The 20,979-nt window shown below is 43.5% G+C and overlaps 1 protein-coding gene across 2 annotated transcripts in view; it reads left to right on the forward strand.

Annotated features, from left to right (window-relative positions):
• The window catches only part of LOC149268378 (uncharacterized), a 107,019-nt gene that overhangs the window by 61,861 nt on the left and 24,179 nt on the right, over positions 1–20,979 (forward strand). The gene's annotated exons all lie outside the window — the stretch shown is intronic.

The following is a 20,979-nucleotide window of genomic DNA, read 5'->3' on the forward strand; positions in this document are numbered from 1 at the left end:
CACACACACACACACACGCATTGCACACACCCACAAAGCCGCAAGTCAAACAAATGCATGTTGCGAGCATTAATAGCAACAAATCTGTGTGGGCAATTGATTTAAATTAAAATTTAAATGGAAATCGATTAATTGGCACCGAAATACGAAAATTTAATTGAAATTTCCAATGCGGTGGTTCAAAATTGAAGCACAAAATTGAAATTGAAATTGAAACTGAAACTGCATTAACTATAGTCGATGTTGTTGTTGTTCTAGTTGTTGTTGTTGTCAATTGTTGTCAATACTGAATGCAACAGCAGCAGCCGCAACAGCAATTGTTGTTGCACACTTTCTGCGGCTTTTACAGCTGCTCAAATGGAAGAGAGGGGAAGGGAGTGGCGAAGGGAGCGAGGGGAGAGCGGTCTGGGACTAAGGTGGTTAAGTGGTTGTGGCACATGTGCGCCTGAGCTCGAAAATTGGCTTTGGCTGCAAATTAACAATTTCATTTGATAAATCAAAGGGTCAGCTGCGACAAGCTGCACACAAACAAATAGCAGAACCAAAATGCAACGAACATACACAAACACATACACATACACACACACATTCACATTCGCATTCACATTCAGGCACTCATTCACATTCGCATTCAACAGAGATTCAGTTGCACGCATCACTGGACAATGGCTGCATCTCTCTCTATCTCTCTCTCTCTATCACACTCTCTGTGTGTGTATGTGTGTGTGTGTATATATAAGTTGTATGCATATTTAACATGACATGAACATATCGAACACCCACGCATCGTAGAGCATTCATTATGCAATGTTGCTTTCACACACACACACACACACACACACATACACTCATATATATATTTGCATAATTGTCTGTCTGTCATTGGCATTGGTTTTGCTGGCAACAATTGCATTCGATTTACACTCGTCCTCACTCCCCTCTCTCTCTCTCTTTCTCTGTCTTCCTCCCTCTCTCTCTCTCTCTCTCTCCTTCTCTCTGTTGCTCTTGTTATAAACTGAACCTTTTAACTTTGTGTTCAACTTGTTTAACAAGCAAAATTTTCCATTACACTGCAAATTGTTGACGTTGATGTTCCCAATTTCGATATCACAATAAACACGGACAATATGCTGGTCAAAAAAATGGGCTATCATTCAAATAAAAACAGTCGAACGGCTGCTGGTTAAATGTTGCCATAAATATATAATGGAAATGGAATGAATCTCAAAAAATATTATATATATGAATATTAAATATAAATTTAATAATATAATGAATATAGGGAATATTTTATAAGCAGAAAGTTAAGGATCTCAATGATAAATGTGAAAGAGAGAGAGAGAAAGGGAAATATATATAGATAGAGAGAGTAAGAAAGAAGAGAATGGAAAGATTAATAGGTATATGGATAGAATTACTGAGATAAAGAGATAAACTATGAGAGATGCAGAATGTGAGAAGCGGGTGGGCAGAGAATAGACGAAGAGGAGTTAAGTAAGGCTCATAAAACAAAATTTAACGAATGTTTTCAATAGGGTTGGTATTTTAATTCCCATTATTTACGTATAAACATATTAATTAACATTTTAATTGCTTAAATTTATTTAATATTTAAATATTTATAAAATGCTTAAGTGTTTCACATATTTATCTTTAAGCACGCTTGTTAACTGTTCTCAACTGTGGCAAGTATGGCTGTAGCACAGCAGTCAAACATTATATAATACATCCATCAATCAAACCTTCAACCAGTTGTTGGGCAAAATGGAAAATGCGTAGCTACATTTGCCAGTGTTGCATAATTTGAAACAAATTTTTGGAACATGCGAATGATGGATGCTTACACGAGTGTAACTGTATATTGCATATATACACACATGTGTGTGAGTGTGCTTGTATGCGTGTGTGTGTGTATAAATTGCTATTTGTTTTCGCACTCTGCAGACACTGAACATGAGCAAATAAAATTTGCTGACTGAGCTCAGGCCAAAAGCGAAACTAGAAAATGGTTAAATCAGTGCAGGTAAATATTGGCTGGACAAAGGTAAATTTGTCGGTGCAGAGAGATTGCCGCCGAATATGCAATGCAGATTGCAGATGATTTCACATTTTTAATTAAAAGGCTTTTGTGCTGGGCGGCCACAAAAAAATAAAAGAAGAAGAAACAGCAAAATTGCTGTTCAAACCAGAAAACCAGATATATATGTACTGAGAGAGAGATAGAGAGAGAGAGAGAGAGAGTGGAAGAGAGAGGGAGAGAGCGATAGATATGCTGTTGACTGTGCAGATTTTGTGGGTTAGTTTATCAAATTTAAAACGAATCAATAAACAGGACAAAAATTGTTACAGCTAAAAGCTGAAAGGGATATATAGAAAGAGACGGAGACAACGAGAGAGAGCGGGCATATTCTCAAATTTAAAACGAATCAATAAACAAGGCAAAAGTTGTTTCCCTTAAAGACTGAAGGGGCTATATGAATATCAAGAGAGAGAGAGAGTGTGTGTGTGTGAGAGAGATAGATAGAGTGAGATATATGCTATGCCTTTATGCACATTAACAGCTGAGTCATTTATTTTATGGGGCATTTTCTTCAAATATTCGTCAGTTACAGCACACACACACGCTGAGAGACACATACACACACACTCTCACATTGTTAGTTGTTGTTGTCTTTGTACACTTCATTTATTTTATGCGTTTTATCCCCCTTTTAAATGTGCATGTACTTGGTTAGTCACTCTCTAGCTTGGCTCCCTGCAATCCCCCTCCCCTCCCCCTTGCATTGCTGCTGCATAAAATTTATTTCGTTTTTATTATCATTTCTGTCCCCCACCCACTCACCCCCCTCACACACACACACACACATATGCAACAGCGCACGAAAAAAATTTCCGAGAAACGCCTGCAATTGACCTGCCTGCCGACCCCATCACACCCCCAGTTCCTGCCCTGCCGTGCCCCGCCCCAGCTGCATAAGAGGCTATAAAATGTTGTTATTTTTTCTTCATTTTCAAAGGGACAGCGAAGCCAAACAAAAACAAAAACAACAACTAGATAACAGACAGAGAACGAGGCAGAGGCAGCAACAAAAAAATGAAGTGGCAACAGAAATAGTTGCGCCCTCGCTTTACAACAATATATGTACATGTGTATGTGTATGGAAACTTGAAACTTGTTGTTGTTGTTGTTGCAGCTTGAAAAAATATCGAAAAGAAAGCAAATAGAAAGCAATAGCAGCAGCAGCAGCAACAATAACAATGGCAACTGTCGAGAGGGGGGCGTGGCACAATGGCCGCATCGCTGTCTATTTTAGTTGTTGTCGTCATTTTTACCCAATGCTGTTTTTTTTGCCTTTCGCTTTATGTTTTTGCGTTCAAATAATGTCATTTTGTAAATTGCTTCAGTTGCCACACAGCACACACTCACACACACACAAACACCTACACACCATCACACACTCCATATATGTCCCCCTGCTCGCTGCTCTGGCATATTTTTTGTCGTAGTGCTGCTTCCTTTACATTTGCTGCTTTTATTGTGTTGTTGTTGCCGCCAACAATTGGCCTTTTCGGTCCTGCGTCGTTCTTTTGTGTACCCAGCAATCTGCTCGCATGTCCCTGATAGACATGCCCAACCACAGCCCCGCCCACTCCGCCCGCCCTCCTTTGGCTTCAAACTTTGCCTTTGTTTGGCGCGAAAATCAATTAACGCGCTCAATGAGCTTCAAAAAACTTTACGACACACACACACACAGACAGATATAAACACCTCTCACACATACACACACACACACACAGTGAAAACAAAGCCAATTTACAGTTAACCAAAATGTAAATGGCGTCAAGGGATGCCTGCGCCTGGCCTGAACCTGTGCCCGACTTTCTGTCTGTCTGTCTGTCCCTCCGTCCGTCCGTCCGTTCGTCCGTCTGTCTCTCTGTCTGCCTGTCGCTCGCGCTGTCAATGTGGTTTGCCCGAAAAGCCCAAAAACTGAAACTGAAACTGAAACCGAAACTGAAAAGCTCCAACTGCAAGAGGGACGAAGTGTGAGTGTGAGAGGGAGGCAGCCATACGCAGTCGCAGGTGCGAGAGAGACAGCAGTTAGCGCCGTGCAAGTGTCAACTGTTTTGATAAGCTGTTAAATTAAATGTGCGGCAATGTCATAAAAATCTGTGGCACGGCCGCAAGGACAACAGCGTATATGAAGACATTAAAACACAGCAGGCAGGGGAGTGGCAGCAGGAGCAGGAGACAGGAAGCGGCAGGCAGGAGGCGGGGGAGTGAAACGCTGCTGCTTGTTACCTTTGATGTTCGCCTCTTGCGGCTTGTTGGCGCACAGTTAACAAAAGCCGCTTGAGCAAGATGGCTATAAAAAGCATTTCCATAGAGAAAAGTTGCGGCTTGTGGCAAGTGGCAAGTGGCAAGTGGTATGCGGCATGTGGCAGCTGTTTGAATACCCACGTGTGCAGCAGCAGCCGCTGCCACACTCGACATTCAATTTTTAGATCAATATATAACGCGATTTGGTAACAAGCCAAGCAATGCCAATGCCCGCCATGCTAAGCTGCTTGCCACGCCCACACGGCACTGACGGCCGTGCCCCCGTGGCGTGCTGATTTCTCAGGTGGTCGCATTCGCACATGTATTTACATTGCCTGAGTGAATCATCGACAACGTCTGCGCCGTGGCAGACGTCGCATTTAAGCGCCTGTGAGTTGCAATAGACAAGTGGCATGCGGCATGGGGCGAGTTGCTTGTTGCAAGTTGCAAGTTGCGTGTCCACATGAGCAAACATTGTTGGCTGGCATCTTTGACAAAGTCGTGGCCAGTGGAAAGACTTGGCCAACAATTAAAAGTATCAATGCAAGGCAACTCCTGACTGAGAGAGAGGGAGAAAGGGTGAGAGAGAGAGGGAGGAAGTAAGCAAGCGGAGGAGGCGTAGCCAGATTGACAGAGACGACCGCAAACTTTAATTGCATGTCCGTCTCAAAGTGTTAACAAACTGTGCACAATTGGCCCAATCAAACGAATTGCTAAACTTTAGCAAATGTTTTTACTGACTTGGCTGGCACTTCAAATACCCTGTAACCGTTTAGAGTAGGGGAGAGTATTGAGGTGAAGTGTATACTATATAGTGTATATAGTATTATCCGTATTACAAACATTATATAGTATTACAGGGACTGTATTATATATGTCTGAATTATAATAGTATTACAGACTATAGCTAATGTGATTTCTATAAAGAGCTTATAGACAGTTTAATACTTTAACACGCTCTTTCACATGTGGATAGAAGAGTCTATAGAAAACTTCAACTAAGCATATGTTACATAATATGATCCTTGAACCTCTTGATCTGAAAAAAATGTATGAATGTGTAGGAGGCCTTTATTTCTTCACTTTATCTGTACATTTCTTGTTTTCTAATTTGCTCTGCCGATCTTTCTCTTCTTCTTCTATTGCTCATAATGGCACGCTAAGTATCCACCTCCTCAGCCATCGATATAGCTAACTATCGATAGATATGTATATATCTATCGATGTTTAAGCATAGTGCTAGTCCCTCAAATATTATACTGGCCTGCTACAAGTTGAGTGCTGAAGATACGGACTCCATACAACTCCCATGCATCCAAATTTCCAATCTCTAGTTTCAACAGCGTATAGGTGGAGAAACGAATAGAGAGAGAGAGAGAGAGAGAGAGAGATAGAACGAAACGAACGTTACATAGCACAGATGCACGACATGACGTACGAACGAATACACCAACACACACACACACACAGACGAACGGATGGATGGCCACAAACCCAAAATGCCTTGACTCAGTAAACTTTTGCAACTTTTGCAGGGCATTGTCAAGTTGAGCATTCGCACTTGTTGCAGTTGCGTGTTGCGAGCTGCGAGTATTGCGGTTTGCTCTGTGCTTCATATGAGTCTTGACTGTAGCCACGACAATGGTCAGTTGACATTTATTGGCCCAGCTTGGGCAAAAACTTCAAGATTTATTTTTGGCTTTTTTGGGTTTTTTGGCTTTTTCTCTGCGCTCGTTCTACACATGTTTTCTCTTTCTATTTATTTCCACTTTATTTTGTTTTGGTTTTTGCGAAATTCCTTTGGCTGTTGGCCCTTTTTCTAATTGTTTACGATTTGTGCTTTTTGAGCCATGAAATTAATTTCGATTGCCCTTGCTGAACTGCGGGTTAAAGCCACTTACTGGAAACTAACGTGGCCAAAACGGGCAAACTTTTATTATGAAGTGGCAAATGCCTGCCACGGCGACCTTTATCTGAGCAGCCGCAACAGCATTTTCGAATCGCTGCCAAAAGTTAACGCCAAGTTGAAAACAATGTAAAGTGTGAACAGATGGGGAAATAGAGCATTAAAAAGTTGAAACAATATTAAAAACAACAAGCGAGGGCTTTAAAACTTTTACTTGAACTTGGAGCTGTTTAAGCTTTAAGTAATTGACTGTTTTATGTAGAAATATATTTGATTTATAAGAAATAAATACCAAAGAGTGAACTCGTCGAAGAACTGATAGTAGTAGCGGTGACTCAAAAGAATATATGCTTTATGGGCTCTGCCACATTTACTTCTGCCTGTTACATTTTCACAAATTTCCACAACAAATATTCAAATCAAGCCACAATTTCTTATTTTAACAGCGAAAAATAACTGTGAGTAATGTTGAATTAAGTTGAATCATAAATATTACATTGTAGTTTTGGCGTGAGAACGAATCAACGTAGCGTGATTCGTGACCCCTCTGACCCACCTGGGCATACCTGTGCCGTAGCCATGCCAACAGGAAACGGCGAACAGCGAACGGCGAACAGCCAACGAGTGCTGCTGCAATAGAAGTGCGTTGAGCCGTGGATTGTTGGCATGCATGAATGCATCTTGATCTCTGCCAATGCAGCGCTGTCCACTCAACTCCCCCGGCTCTCGATATGCCAATTGCAAATTGCTAAAGTGTTTCGCATCCCAATCGCGTTGCTGGGGCAACATTAACAGGCAACAGAGCTTCAGCAGCACTCAGCAGCAGCAGCAGCAGCCGGCAGCAGCAGCTGGCAGAGCTTGTTAACGGCTTCAAACTGTTTTTGGCCTGTCGTAAATTCGACTGAGCGAGTGGGAGCGAGAGAGGGATATAGAGAGATAGATAGCTTCATCATCGGGCATTTAAGTTAGTGAAGAGCAAACGCTTATTACACAGCCAAAGCAGCATTTGGCAATGGATTAAAAATGCTCTCTGTGTGTGCGTATGCTCGATATGGATATGAAAATGGTCATGAAAATGGAAATGGGAATGGAAATGGGAATGGATGAGCACGAGTTGGACTACAAGCCAAATTAGCTTAAAAGGCAGCGCTACTCGAAATATATACACAGAAAAAGAAGCTGGCAAATTAATTTCAATGTTGGGGCATTCTATTTTTTACTTTCCCATTTTTTTTTTTTAGCTTCTTCTGCTCGGTTGCTAGGGCAAAGTTGGGAAGCAAATTTGGTTTGACAGTGAATAAAATTGTGCGCGTTGCGTCTGTGAAATGAAATTCATTTGGCGCCCCACAATGTGCGCCATTTTGGCGCCCAACTACCAGCAAAAAAACAACAACAAAAAATCAGGACTCAGAAGAAGAAGAAAAGCAGCAGAGGCAGACGTAGCCACGCCATTGCCAGCGGCGACAGGGCAATGAAAAAGTTTCTGACTCGATTTTGGGCCCTCTCGAAAGTTTCAAGTTTATTAGCGTGCCACAGTGTTGTGCAGTGTCGGCTGCCAGTGTTGGCTAAGTGCATGCACATGCAAGAGAAAAAACAACCAGAGCAAATCAACAGCCAACGGGCCAAAGCTGGCCAAAACTGCAACCGACATTTGCCACTCGCCAAAGCGTTTGGCCATAAAGCCAAAGTTGAAAGCAACGCCAAATGCATTTAAAGTTGCCAGCGGGCCGAACGAATTTCAGGTGAGCTTCTCTCTAAAACTCCTGGCCAGAGAGTAAATGGATTTTGCTCTATGCCGTTCCCAGTCCACCTCTACTCTACTCTACTCTACTCTACTCTTCTCTTTTATTTTATTTTGTGCTACTTTTTATATAGCGCCACACAAAGTGGTCGGAGAAAGCGAAATCCACTTTCATGTGCCACACACACACACACACACACACACACACTCACACCCACACAGAGAGTAAATGAAAGCGATTTCATTTTGTGCGTGGAGCAGTCGAGCTGCTTCCGCTTTGACTTTGTGCACTCCATATTAGATTAGAGGCTGGCTTTCATAACTGTAAATGCAGTGAAAATTGTCTCTAATCATATCAGTTGAAGCTATTCCCTGGCAAACGCACATCAAAGCGGCCAAACAATTGACTTTCTGCTGCCAAGGCAATCTAATGAAATAGATTGAGGCAGCAAGTCAAAAGTCAAAGTTAAGCTCGACTTTTGCTGCTTCATATTTCAAGATCTTAGCTTTAGTTTAAATATTTAGCACATGACTAATAAGTCTCGCTTCTAATTGCCAGCTGAACCGAGTTCTATTTCAGTTTCAGATTATGCTAATCTATCAGCCAGTCAAGAGAGTCATTGCAGCTGGAAGTCATGACACTTTGAGAAATGGCTGAGCGCACACACACACACACACAGCATCAAGGAGCGACCACAGGCTGCATGCCTCCACTGTCTGCGGTCGCTACTCTTTCACTCCCTCTCTTCCTCTCTCTCTCTCTCTCTGTCTCTCTGTCTAAGTGGCTTCGGCTTGCATGGGCAGGCGGATGAGCTCACGGCTATTGCAAATGTTGCGGAAAATATGGCGTCAGTCAAAAGTCAGACCGACGACAGCAAATAAATTGCATTTCAGGTAAAGTCGGCTGCCAAGCCGCTGCAGCAGCTCCTGGAATTCCTGCATCTCCTGCAGCTCCTGCAGCTTCCTCTTGCTCAAATCCATTTCGCATCCGAGCGCTGCCTTAAGCCACTTGGCAAATAATTGGTCAACTCTCAACTAAATGAAATTTTCCATGTCAGTCCCTTACTCCCTACAGATATGACTGACCCTCAACCCCATCCAACTGGGGTTACGCAATAGTCTCAGTCATAGTGCCATTGGCGTTGCTTGAACCTATCCTAAATTAAGTTGTTATCCAGTGGAAAAATATGCAAATTGTTTTTGGCTCATGTCAGACATAGACTTTTTTTATGGCCAAGTGACATGTCAGCCCAGTCTCTCGCTCTCTGAATGTGTTTCACCAGCAACCCATTGACTTCCTACTATTTTCCCCCTTTTCTCTCTCTCTCCCTCTCTCTTTCTTCCTGGCCATAGCATTTGTCTAGCGAACACTTTCGTCTGGCGCCGCCGCCAAAAACTGAAAAAATAAATGAAACAACGCCACAACCAACTCTCCTCTGTGTGTGTGTGTGTGTGTATGCGTGTGTTGATGGGGACGTGTTCAGGTTTATGCACACTTCGTGTATCCCTAAATCAGATAAGCGAATCTAACTCGCAACGCCCCCTAGTCGCTCCCTTCCCTCACTCTTCCCTCTCTCTCTCCCTCTCTCTCTCTCCATCTCTCTCTCTCTCTCTCTTTCACTCTCTCTTTTGTTTTCTATTCACTGGTGAAGCGAAACTCTCTCTAAAATAATTGCAAATCATAAATAAGTTGAGGCACGGCTCTGGCGTCGGTTGTCCTCGACATTATTTAGTGGCGACAACGGCGACAAGCAGAAGCAGTAACTCTCTCCCTCCCCCTCTCCCACCCACACCCTTCTGCCTCCTGCTGTTTTAGCTGAGTGCAGCTAACAGTTAATTAAGACATTCAACCAGCCACTGTTCGTCCCACTCTTTGACTCTCTTTGCCTCGTTCGGTTCGTGTTTCGGCCTAATCCCTGCCTTGCCCCTCCCCCTTCCTCTTCCACTCTCTCCTCCTGTTGCTGCAGTTGGTCGCGTGCTTCGCTTCATATTGCCTGCCTTTGTTGTTGCAGCTGAGTTTAGAGAGTGTTTATATATACGTATTTGTCCCGATTCGCCTCCCCCTCCGCCTCTTCCTCTGCCCCCCACCCCTCGGGTGCAACGCTTACAAGCCTCTAATTGAGCGTGCAGAGGTCGCTTCTAATTATCGCACGAACCGAACCAAATGGTTTTCCATTTCGTGCCTTTGACGCTCTATTGTTGCCTCTGAATTTTCACTTCTCCTTGTTGTAGTTGTTGCTGTTGTAGTTGTTGTTGTCCGCACTGTTGTTGGCGACATTTGGGCAAAGGGTTTCAGCTCCAGCCGAAAACATAAATTAAGTCGTTTCGGATCTGAAAACAGTTTAAAGTCGAGGCATAGCCACAGGGAGTAAAGGATTGGGAGCAGGATTCGGGGACTACGAGCAACATGCGCGAACCACCCGAGTGCGAGTGCTTGCTAACTGCCTATCCATCTATCCATGTATCCATCCATTCATCCATTCAGCGAATCAACTTCATTACCGAGCACAGGGTGTCTGAGTGTGTGTGTATGTGTGTGTGTGCAAATTTCCTGTTCTGCTTTTTACGGCGGCACGTAATCAAATTAAGCAATTACTGCCTTGCGTCTGCCTCCTGCCCCTGTCAGTGCCCCATTTCCCATGTGCCTGGGTAGCTAGGTCTGTAGTAAAACCGAATCCACATCCCCTTTGATTATGGGGCAGTTCTGTGAGCTTCGTGCAACTGCGAGCTGTGAATCTAGTGAAAGGGGAAGGGGAAGGGGAGGATGAGGAAGTTGCACCCCACAATCATAACGGTAAGCGTTGCCTAGCCAAACGGAACTCAAACAGCTCCAACTGCCATTTACATGCTCCCCTGGTCCAGTTCCTCACACGGAACTCCAGTTCATCATATCCCTGGGTCATCCCTTACGGAGTGGATTCATCTGAGAAGTTGAAGTTGATGTGAAGATTAGCTTCCTTTCCTCAGAATTAGTATGATAATCGTTTGGTTTATGGCCAATTAATCAACCCTACGGCAGAACTGGATCCGAAACATATTTTCAGCGACTTATGCGTATCCACGACCACACCCATTTGTATTCCCACCACCGCCCAACTCCTCTGCTAAACACAGAAAGTCAACATAACTTAGAGCTGCTTCAAATTGGGGTACAGCTGTATGCGATGGGTTTATGGGTCGCTTGGGTTCTTCGAGTCGTGCTGGAACCATGTCGCCAATTAACAATATTGAATTCCGAGTGGAGCAAAGGGGGGAGGAGGAGAGAAGAAGCTCCAGTGGAATCCTTTCGCTTGGGTCAATGTGAAAGTGTTTACGAGTCGCGTTCACTTTCCGCTTAGCTCTTCACTTTCGCTCCTCGCTTTTGCTTTCCGCTTGGCGATAATCGCTTAGCCCATAAAACCCTAAAAGCGCCTCCTAATTATAACTGACCACGCAGTAGTGCAACTCGGTTGCGTTGCGTTTTCTTTCCGCTTTCATTCCGACTGAATGAATGGGAATAGAAATGGAAAAGCCCCAACGACCGGCTGGTTGAATGGGGAAAACTGCTCTGAATGGCAGTCGAGTGACTCTTGTTGCTTACCTCATTGAAGAGCTACAGAAAGACAGACAAACAGACATAACATACCAGAGACTGACAGACTTCTCCACTGACCTAATGAGCCATTTAGCCAATTGGGGTTAATGTCTTGTGGGAGGAAGAGCTTCCATGGGAGAGCTGTGCGTCCTCCTTCAGCTGGGACTCACGAGCTATTGATGAATACTTCAAAGGTTGCGTGCGGAATTTGCTAGTTCATATGAAGTCGCTAACAGACTGAAGAAAACTTGAGCATAAACGAGTCGCTTCTTCTGTTTGCGAACTTCGTCTCTTCATTTTCATATTTTGTTGCTTCTCTATTCGTGTTGATTGGAATTACAACATCCGTCCAGCCTTTTAAGTCCCGTGTCAATGCGTGAGCTGTTGCTGGTGCTGGTGTCTCTGCTGCAGTCGACGTTTACACAGCTTAGTCCGTGTCCAACAGGACTACACAACAGCACAACAATCAAACGGGGGCAACACCCAGAGAGCTCTCGATTGGACCGCCCTCAATCGTTTACATTGCGCTGCATCGGGACTTGAATCGCTGCCCACTTGAGGGAGGGGTTCAAGGTGATGTCTTTGATTTCAATTGGTTCCCTGGTCTCGACTCTTAATTCGCATCGATTCGATGAGTAGCACTGCACCAGGCATCAGGCATCAGGCATCAGGCATCGAGCATCAAGTGGATATGGAGACTCGAAATGCTCTGACAGGACATGAAACTGTAATTGGAAGCCACTGAAGCGAGCTGTCTGAATCTGTGTCTGAATCTGAAACAGTCCTCCTGTCCTCCCGTCCTTCTGTCCTCCTGTCGCAATGTCACACAGTCTAGGGTGACTTTTGCTTGCACTCAATATATGATATGACAGATTACTCTATGGCAACTCGCATATTAATTATGGGCTGGTCCCAGACTCTGTGCCGTAAGAGTGAAACGAAACCCGTTTCCATTCCATCAAGTCTTCTATTCCCCCTTGGGATATTCGACCTGAAAGCAAATGTGTGTTGCCTCGCCCGTTTAAATGGATTCTGTTTCAGTTTCGTTTCATCTTTGGGTCAGAGTCAGCCTTTAAGGGCATTCACTCTCCATGTCCATCGTTTTGTTCTCTGTACTCATTCTCTCTGCTCTCGGCTGAGCAGCTCCAATTGCCATATCATCGGCATTTGCCGTTTCCATCCATATCACAGACTGCTGAGTTATGTTCCTATCACTCGTCACTCGGCTAGTCTATCAACTGGGTGCAGTGGCAACTCTGGCAGCGACTGCTTATCAGTTAATGCGTCGCTTTATTGAGTTATGGAAATTGTGCAGATTCATTGAGTTCGCAGGATATTTCAGGATATCGCAGGATGTCGCCGGCGCTGCGAGCTCTGCCTGTTGGGCAACCACAGACATATTTTCCAACTCATTTCATCGGGTGTCGGGCACGAACCAAACGGACCTAGGCATCGAAAATTCAAATGCCAACGCTAAAAAGCTCTAACGTGATCCCATCCCCGCTGGCATCCATATCCGTATTCCCCATCGCAATCTGCCCCCTGGCTGCATCATCGTTCGCTTCATCATTGCGAATATAGATGTCATTTCCTGTTTCCATATATGGACTCGTCTCGCTTTTACGATTCAATGCTAATAAAGTCGTCTCGCATCTCTCGTCTCTTGTCTGTTGTCTGTTGTGTCTTGTGGGCGGGGTCTGCCTTGGCCCGTCGGGTGTCGGCGCCAAGTTGCATAATTCAATTACATCCGATGTAGACCCATAAAACTAAATCAAAGGAAAACAAAGCGTCACACTTCATTTACCCGGCGTGCTCCCCACAGTTACATCCACATACCCCGTCCTCTGCTCCTCCTGCCCAGACAGACTTCAGTTTGGCTCTGACTTTTTCCAATCATACAAATTTGGCGCTACTTTCCGCAGTCTTCCTCCAGACAGCGCCAAGCAATAAAAGCTTTGAGAAAAGAAGTCCTCCTTGGTCCAGTATCCCCCAGTACTATCCGTCTGTCCCTTCTCCTGTGGATGGGCAGATCTTTCATATTGCGACGCTGCTTATCCTTTTGGCCCATTGCCGACTGCTGACATCCAAGTGGAGCCCGACAGTTGAGGGCTTTTGCTGCTGCTGCTGCTGTTGGCAACGAAAGTTTTCCGACGCTTCCGACTAGCTGCCCCGCCCCTTTCTTCGCATCACCCCCGCTGGGGCGGATGGAACTGAGTTTGAGCCTCAAAGCATCAAACAATTTACTCGCCTGACTTTTGGCTAGAGTTTTGCTTATAGTTTTCCCTCACAACAATAATAATAATACGAGCAATCTCGTAAACCGTGTTTCGTTCCCATTTCTCTCAGTGTAGTTATGTTTTTGGCTGCCGAATTGGCCTTGGCCCTTGGGCGCCCAAACTTGTTGGCGGATTTTGAATTAGTGCCAAGCGCAAAGTGTTGGCCCATTATTATCTTTCTGACTTCATAACTTGACTCGTAAAATCTTGATAGTTCCACAGATTCCATTCCATTCCCTGGCATTCAAGGATCTGCCACAAGGAAGCGAACCACTAAAAGCAAATTGTGACGCATAAAATAAAACAAAATGAAGTGCAATGGGCAGTTGGCAGTTGGCGTCCCAGTTGGGGTTGTTGGCCCCAGATGCTGTGCGAGTAAGTGAGGCAATTACCCATTTATCGAGGTAATTAACCAACGAGTGAGACATATGAGAATACGTGTGGCAATAGAAACCTGGCAACAGGCCAAGAGGAGCCTCTTCTTCTTCTCCCAACTTGACATGTTAGGTATCCTCAAAAGGCATTCCAACTGCAACTGACAGCAGCTGCCCATCTGCTCCTCTTCCAATATTTCCCCCCTCTCAGCAGCTGACAATGGAAGTGCAATGTGTTGAAGCAATGAAGGAAATGGCCCAAAATGTGGCAGCAACAGGCAGCGGCAGAGGCAGAGGCAGGGGCAGAGGCAGGAGCAGAGGAAGAAGGAAGTGTCCGAGCTTGCGTTGCTTTTGTTGTGAGCTGCGGCAAAGGATTGCAACGGACTCTCAAAAGACACATCAGATACATCTTTTATATTGTTGCACACTTCTGCTTCCTCCTCTTCCTCTTCCTGCTCTACTCTAGGATATTTGATCTGAGAATTTGCAACGATTTGTAAAGCGGCCGCAACTTGACAGCCATTCAAGGACTCTGATAACTGTGCGCCAGGATAAATAGGATGAGCAACTGGAAAGTGCATTCACACTGTTCGGTCAACTGTGAATTATTCCTCAGCTCCCAGCTCGACCCCAAGATAAATTCTCTACAACTTCTCGAGACTCTCTGAATTTTATGAAGGCGCCACGAGAGTCTCCTCTGCTCCTGCAGCTGCATCTGCTGCCTGGCAGGATTATTTCACGAGGCAATTTGTCCGGCGCCAGCAGGACACAAATTTTGGTTGGGGATAAGGAAGGATATAGAGCGCTAAGGGGGTAGCTTGCCTCCTGCGGGTCACGTGCCCATTTTGTTTACATGGCGCATTAAGAGGATTCCGTTTCGTTTTATTGCGATTTGATTCTATTTTCTGTTTTCTCCTCACTATTTGTGGTTTTGTTTTGTCCTCGCGTGCGCCTGCCACACACACCCAACGCACACACACACACAGTTGCAGCCACAGATCAAGTCGCACATATTTGTTTTTGCTCTCGCATTCACATTATTATCCTTTTCTTTATCCTTAGCCCGCTTTACCACTTACACTTCCTCCTCCATGCTGGGGTTGGTGTGAACTTTGACACTCCACTGCAGCTTTTTTACAGTTGCTGCAGCTGTTTATGCGTCTCTCAATTGCTGTTGTTGTTGTTGTTGTTGTTGCTTATTGTTGTCCTTCTGTTCAGCTTTTAGTTCACATTTGTTGCTTAACCTTTCCTTTCCTTCCCTTTTTGTGTGTTAGACTGGATTCATTATGGTAAAGTGGGCGTGTCCCTGGGTAGTTGTCTCCTGTTGGCTTCGCTGATAAGAGCACGTCTGGTGGCTTAGTGCTTCTCGTGTGGTTCTGCCCGCCTATGAGCTTATCAGCTATCAGTAGCTGTTGCTCTACAGCAGTACTTGCCCCCTCCCCCTTCTCCTTTCTCCTCTTAAATCACAGTCTTATCGCCTGCAATTTACTTGGCCGACACTTAATAGCCACACGTGGCGCCTGCTGGCTTCAGCTCTGCAATCTTCCTCTTCCTCTTCTAGGTCTACAATTGCACGTGTAAACAACATAAATGACGCTGGAAAATGAGGAAAAGGGTTTTCCAACGCACAGCTTGAATATTTTCAATTATTTTTGGAGGCTTCTCCCTAATGAATTTCAATTTATTGTATTTTTTGCAGCACTTGTTTGCTTTAATTAAAAGTTTTGCCCCTTGCTGGGGCTGTCACGGCAATTTAAGCAAAAAGTTTTTGACATTTGGGGCTTTTGCTGCTAATGAGACGCGTTTGCAGAGTTTTTCAAAAGCATTTTGCAGTCCGAATGCTTTTTAATTAAATTTCATGCCCCATCGCAATCGAAATCGAAATCGCATCAAAATCGGAGAGCGATACGGCGCATCGGGCGTTGTGATGGACGTGATGTCGTCCGCCTGGTAATTGGGCCTGGACAAGTTGTCCAATTTGTCTGGCTGCGTGTGTTTGGCGTAATCAAATTCGAGTCGTGGCCAATTAGTAATGCGAATATACAGGCAGATACTCCATACATCAGTTCGCTGCCAGCCAGATTGGATTAGACTCCATTTGCATGGCACCCAAATAGTAGAAATAAAGATAACAGAAACCGACTAAAACAAGGCGCAACAGTTGCAAGCTGTAAGCGTGGTTGGATTTTGGCCTGGCTGGCAATGCGCATGTGACCACGCTTGGCTTTACCGTTATCTTTTCGTTTTTCCGTCTGCCGCTTTGGCTTTTGTTATGTAAACAAATTTGGTTAGTTGTCTGCCAGATGATGGGCCACAACGGTGCAGCGCCCGAGGCCCCGGGCTGAGCGTTTACCACTCGACAATCGATAAACGTTTTACCTTAAAGCGACTTAAAGTCGTCTTTATTTTATTTTGGGCTCGCTTGTCACCGTTTATTGTGTGACTGAAGGTGGGTCTAGCTTGGGGTTAGCATCCTGGCATCCGAAATTTTAACCCATTTCCAACACCTTTTGCGAGTTATTTAATTTATTTTCAGCTCGTGTTTGCCTGAAATGTAATCTGCTGCTGAGCAAAGCGGAAGTGCCGGTTGGACACTTCAAAAATGCTTAAACATGGCACCAACAGCTATTACAACAAACACACACACACACACACAGAGACTTGTGTGTGTGGAACTACATATACAATCTCAATCCTTTGGCTGACAATGAGAACAACAAAAACAGCATTTGAGCTGATTGCGTTTTGATAAGTGCGCTTTTAATGTGCGCTCATGTTTGTGTGTGTGTGTGGGTGTGTGTGTGTGTGTGGGTGTGCCTATGTATGTTTGCCTAACACACCCAAACGATTCAGCAAACAGACAGTTGTTGTCGACCCGCTTCAGACAATAAGCAAACAAATATTTAATACCCTGCATTTTGAAATCGAATCTAGAAACGTTTTAATGGGTTTGCTAATATTTCTATGAATTTATATATTGATTATTTTATTATTATTGCGATTTTTCTATATTTATTGTAATATATTAGAAAAAATTATTATGTAGATTATGGGACCTTAGTCTGAAGAATATATATAAATCATAAGAAATCATGAGAAATGTATTTTTTACTATTTTATCTGGAGAATACATTTAGCTGTAATAATTCGACAGAGAAATTTTTCTCAATTTTCGATCGGTACCATATATAGTTTGAATATACATATATTCATAACTCAAGAACTCACACCATAGATTAATGTGCTTTATTTCTTGTTCTCTTAGCTACTTGCAGGGTAACTGTCTCTCTATCAGTATTCTATGTTATTCTTATAAGTCCTGTTTAGTATGTAGAAGTGCACGTGCGTGTGTGTGCGTGTGTGTGTGTAGCTATGTGTTAGTTTGTGAGCTGTCACCCAATAACCGCAGCATTGCGTGACCAGTTTTCATGTATGCGGTTCTGTACTTTGCTTTTGTGGGCAGTTAACGACAGGGCGTGCAGGAGCAGGAGCAGGAGGCGGAGGCGAAGGCGGCAAGAGCAGAAGTACAGCCATGTATGTGCACTGTTTGGGACAGTAATTTTGGGGGGCGTGCTGCACAGTGTTTGTACGAAAGCAAGAAAAAATCCAAAAATGTTGACACTAATTGAAATATGCCAGAGATTAGTCGAATTGTGGCCCTAAAGTAATGGCAAACAACTCACCCGCCTTTGCCCTAATGCCCGGCACCCGCTCGTCAGCCGCCGCCTTAAAAGGAGAATTATGCAAATTTCTCGCTGCGCTTGGACACTTTTCAATGCGCTCGTGCCCCTTACCAACCACATGGCCCTTACCCACTCAAACAACGCCCTTTGGCCTGATTGAATGGCCACTAAGTGCCTTCAGCTTCGATGTAGCTCATAAACAGCAACAACAACAACAACAACAATGGGTGCTATGTATAATCCAAGTGCAGCTGAAATGTGCTACTCTTAAAGATTATGCTGATTTTTATAAGATACCCTAGAAATGTGAGTGCATTGGGTATCATGTATTTAGAGAGTATGTCTAAATTAAGTGGTATTTAAAGTAGAACCTTAAAATATCATATATATACTCATATGATTTACTCATAAAGCAAGTTAAGCTCTCTTCCAATAGCTCTAAACAGTTTACAGGGTATCCGTTTGTCGCCTACACTATTTAAAGCTTCAATTAGAAAGTCGAATAGATATTTCTAATATGAATTCAAGTGTCTATTTATTTGCTATAAAGAAGCTTAGTAAGTTTACAGGATATCTGCACGTCACATACATTCTATTTGCATGCCCATCGCTTCCTTTTTGTTGTGGCTTCGGTTCCGCTGAGCGAACTTAGGACATGGAATAGGCACAGATTAGGCACGGACACAGCTTAACGAGTCGAATATTTCAATTTGCGTCTTAGCCAGGTCAAGAGGGCATGAGGCCGATGAGTAGGCCAAGTGGAGCGGCATAATTTCCAAATGCTATCAAAAGTTCGTTTGCCCCACTGGAGAGACAGAGAGATAGAGAATGAGAGAGGGAAAGTGAGAGAGTGTGGGCGAGAGGTGCTAGACAGTGGCTGCCAGTTGAGATTTGCTTAAAAAAGAAATTTCAGTTTAATAACCAAAATGACAGCCATAAATCAATGATTATTGCCCATTGTAGAGGGCAGAGCTCGGGCGTAAGGAGGTTGGGCCATGGCCTGGTCTAGTCTGGCACGGCCCGGCGTGGTGTGGCGTGGCATAGCTTGGCTTTTAGCTCAAGTTCTCTTGTCCGCTTTAAAGTGGCTGCAGCTCGTTTGCCAAGTTTGAAATCCGAGCTATTTTTATGGGAGTACTTGGCAGATAAAAAGACTGCCCAGACCCAAGTCTCACGATGTCTGTGTCTCTCTCTCTCTCTCTCTCTCTCTCTCTCTCCCTCTCTCTCTCCCTATCTGTGTCTTTTCGATGTAGGAGTGTTGTCTAGTGAGCGTGTGTCGCTTGGCTGGCGTTTCTGTCACTTTGTCGCACAATAAATTCAGCTATATAATATTGAAAATTCCCAGCTAAGGGCGAGTGTTGAGTTATAAAACGTAATTGAGGTTGTATTTCATGCCAAATGGCTGCATCGCTCCCAATGGCAGGTGGCCATGGTCTTTCGTTACGTTATCCTGCATGATAATCACATTTACGCTTTTCCAAATCCCATAAGCTCTCAACACAAACGACTAAGAGTCTAGTCGGGACTGACTGACTGGGAGATACCAAGAAGCTAGTGCAAGGCTGTGGCAAGAAAGAAAGAGAGAGAGAGAAAGAGAGATATCACAGCCACTGGAATCTATATAGCATTTAAATTTCAGATATGAAAAATATTATTTAGTCTACTATAAATTTTTTTAGTTCACGAGATTGATGTATCTATAGAGTTTACTGAAAGGAATATAGAGAAGGTATATTGGCTAAATCAATGCAACTTCACATCCTGAACCAGAATAAATGTATTTAATGGACTAGTCCAAAACTCCTCTTACATACACTTACCAAAAGCCAATATACCCTTCTTCTGATAGAGTACGAAAATACGATGGCATCGACGAAAAACTCGTCGTGTCATTGAATATATATCATCTATATGCTATAATATTCCATCTAGATTTATTCTATCAGTTTTGTAAGTCATAATAACAAAGGATATCAATATATATTATATAAAGTGCTTTCACAGCGATGCAGCGCACAGACGCGGCTCAATTTAATGCAGCTTAAAGCGCACTAACACACAGATACAGACACACATGGGGAAAATAGAGAAAAGGACAGGGCGAGAGTATGGAATTATTATTAAATATTAAATTTGATTATGCTCATTTGCATTGAAATTTATAATATATAATGCAGAAGCGTATTTTGTATAAAATTAATATCGAATCGGATATTTAAATTAATTGATATGGATTTGCTTTAAGTACATTATTAAATGTGCTCATTAAGAGATAAGAGAGTATATTGGTTTTGAAGCGAAGTTAAGGGCAGGTAATATATGAGGGTTATCCTCAGATATCTTTGCTAGAGATTATTGAAATAATATATCCACTTTAATGACGAATAAAGATTTTCAAACATGGTCCTTCTTCTTCCTTCTACCGTTAATGAGTATTGTGCAGTCGTTTCCAGCCGATTATGTTGTTCTTACTTGTTTTAACTGACATTCAAATCAAATATTTCCACGTATACTTTTATGTGCACTTTGTTCTTTTCGCATTCGCTCTGTCTGTCTTTATTTTGCTTTCCCTTATGACTTTTCTCGGTTATTGTTAGATTTTATGTGACAAATGTTGTAGGGGCCATTCTCTGCCAGTTCGGCCCAGCTTCAACAATAGCGTCTGTTTTCGTTTCTCCTGCCCCAAGTCCTGCCGCACGGCCCATGCCTAATATAAATTAATTGCCCACACAAATTAGCTGGAAAAACAAAAATGTTTCGATCTGGGTGTAGCAAACAACAACAATAATATGTTGCTATCCTGTTGACCAACGTATAATGCGCAATTAAGTATGTGACGCACTTGTAGTAGACTAAAAGGTACCCTGTAATGTTAAAGAAAACACCCAACAGGAAGTTAAGGTTGATAAGCTGAGCGCTGATCTGCGGTTCATGAAGTATTTCTGAAGCCCTTACAGATGTAGTGCTAAAATACAGTAGAATCCGCTTATAACGACTCCGATTAGTGACGAGAATTCTGGTTCCCAGACAAACTTTTATGAGCAAACTTATATGGTTATAGCGCGTTCCGGGTATAACGACAGTTCCTTGAGTGTCGTTATAACCGGATT

Source organism: Drosophila arizonae, chromosome 5, assembly GCF_054131065.1.
Source record: "Drosophila arizonae isolate 15081-1271.41 chromosome 5, UAZ_ARI_1.0, whole genome shotgun sequence".
In the NCBI taxonomy this organism is placed as follows: domain Eukaryota; kingdom Metazoa; phylum Arthropoda; class Insecta; order Diptera; family Drosophilidae; genus Drosophila; species Drosophila arizonae.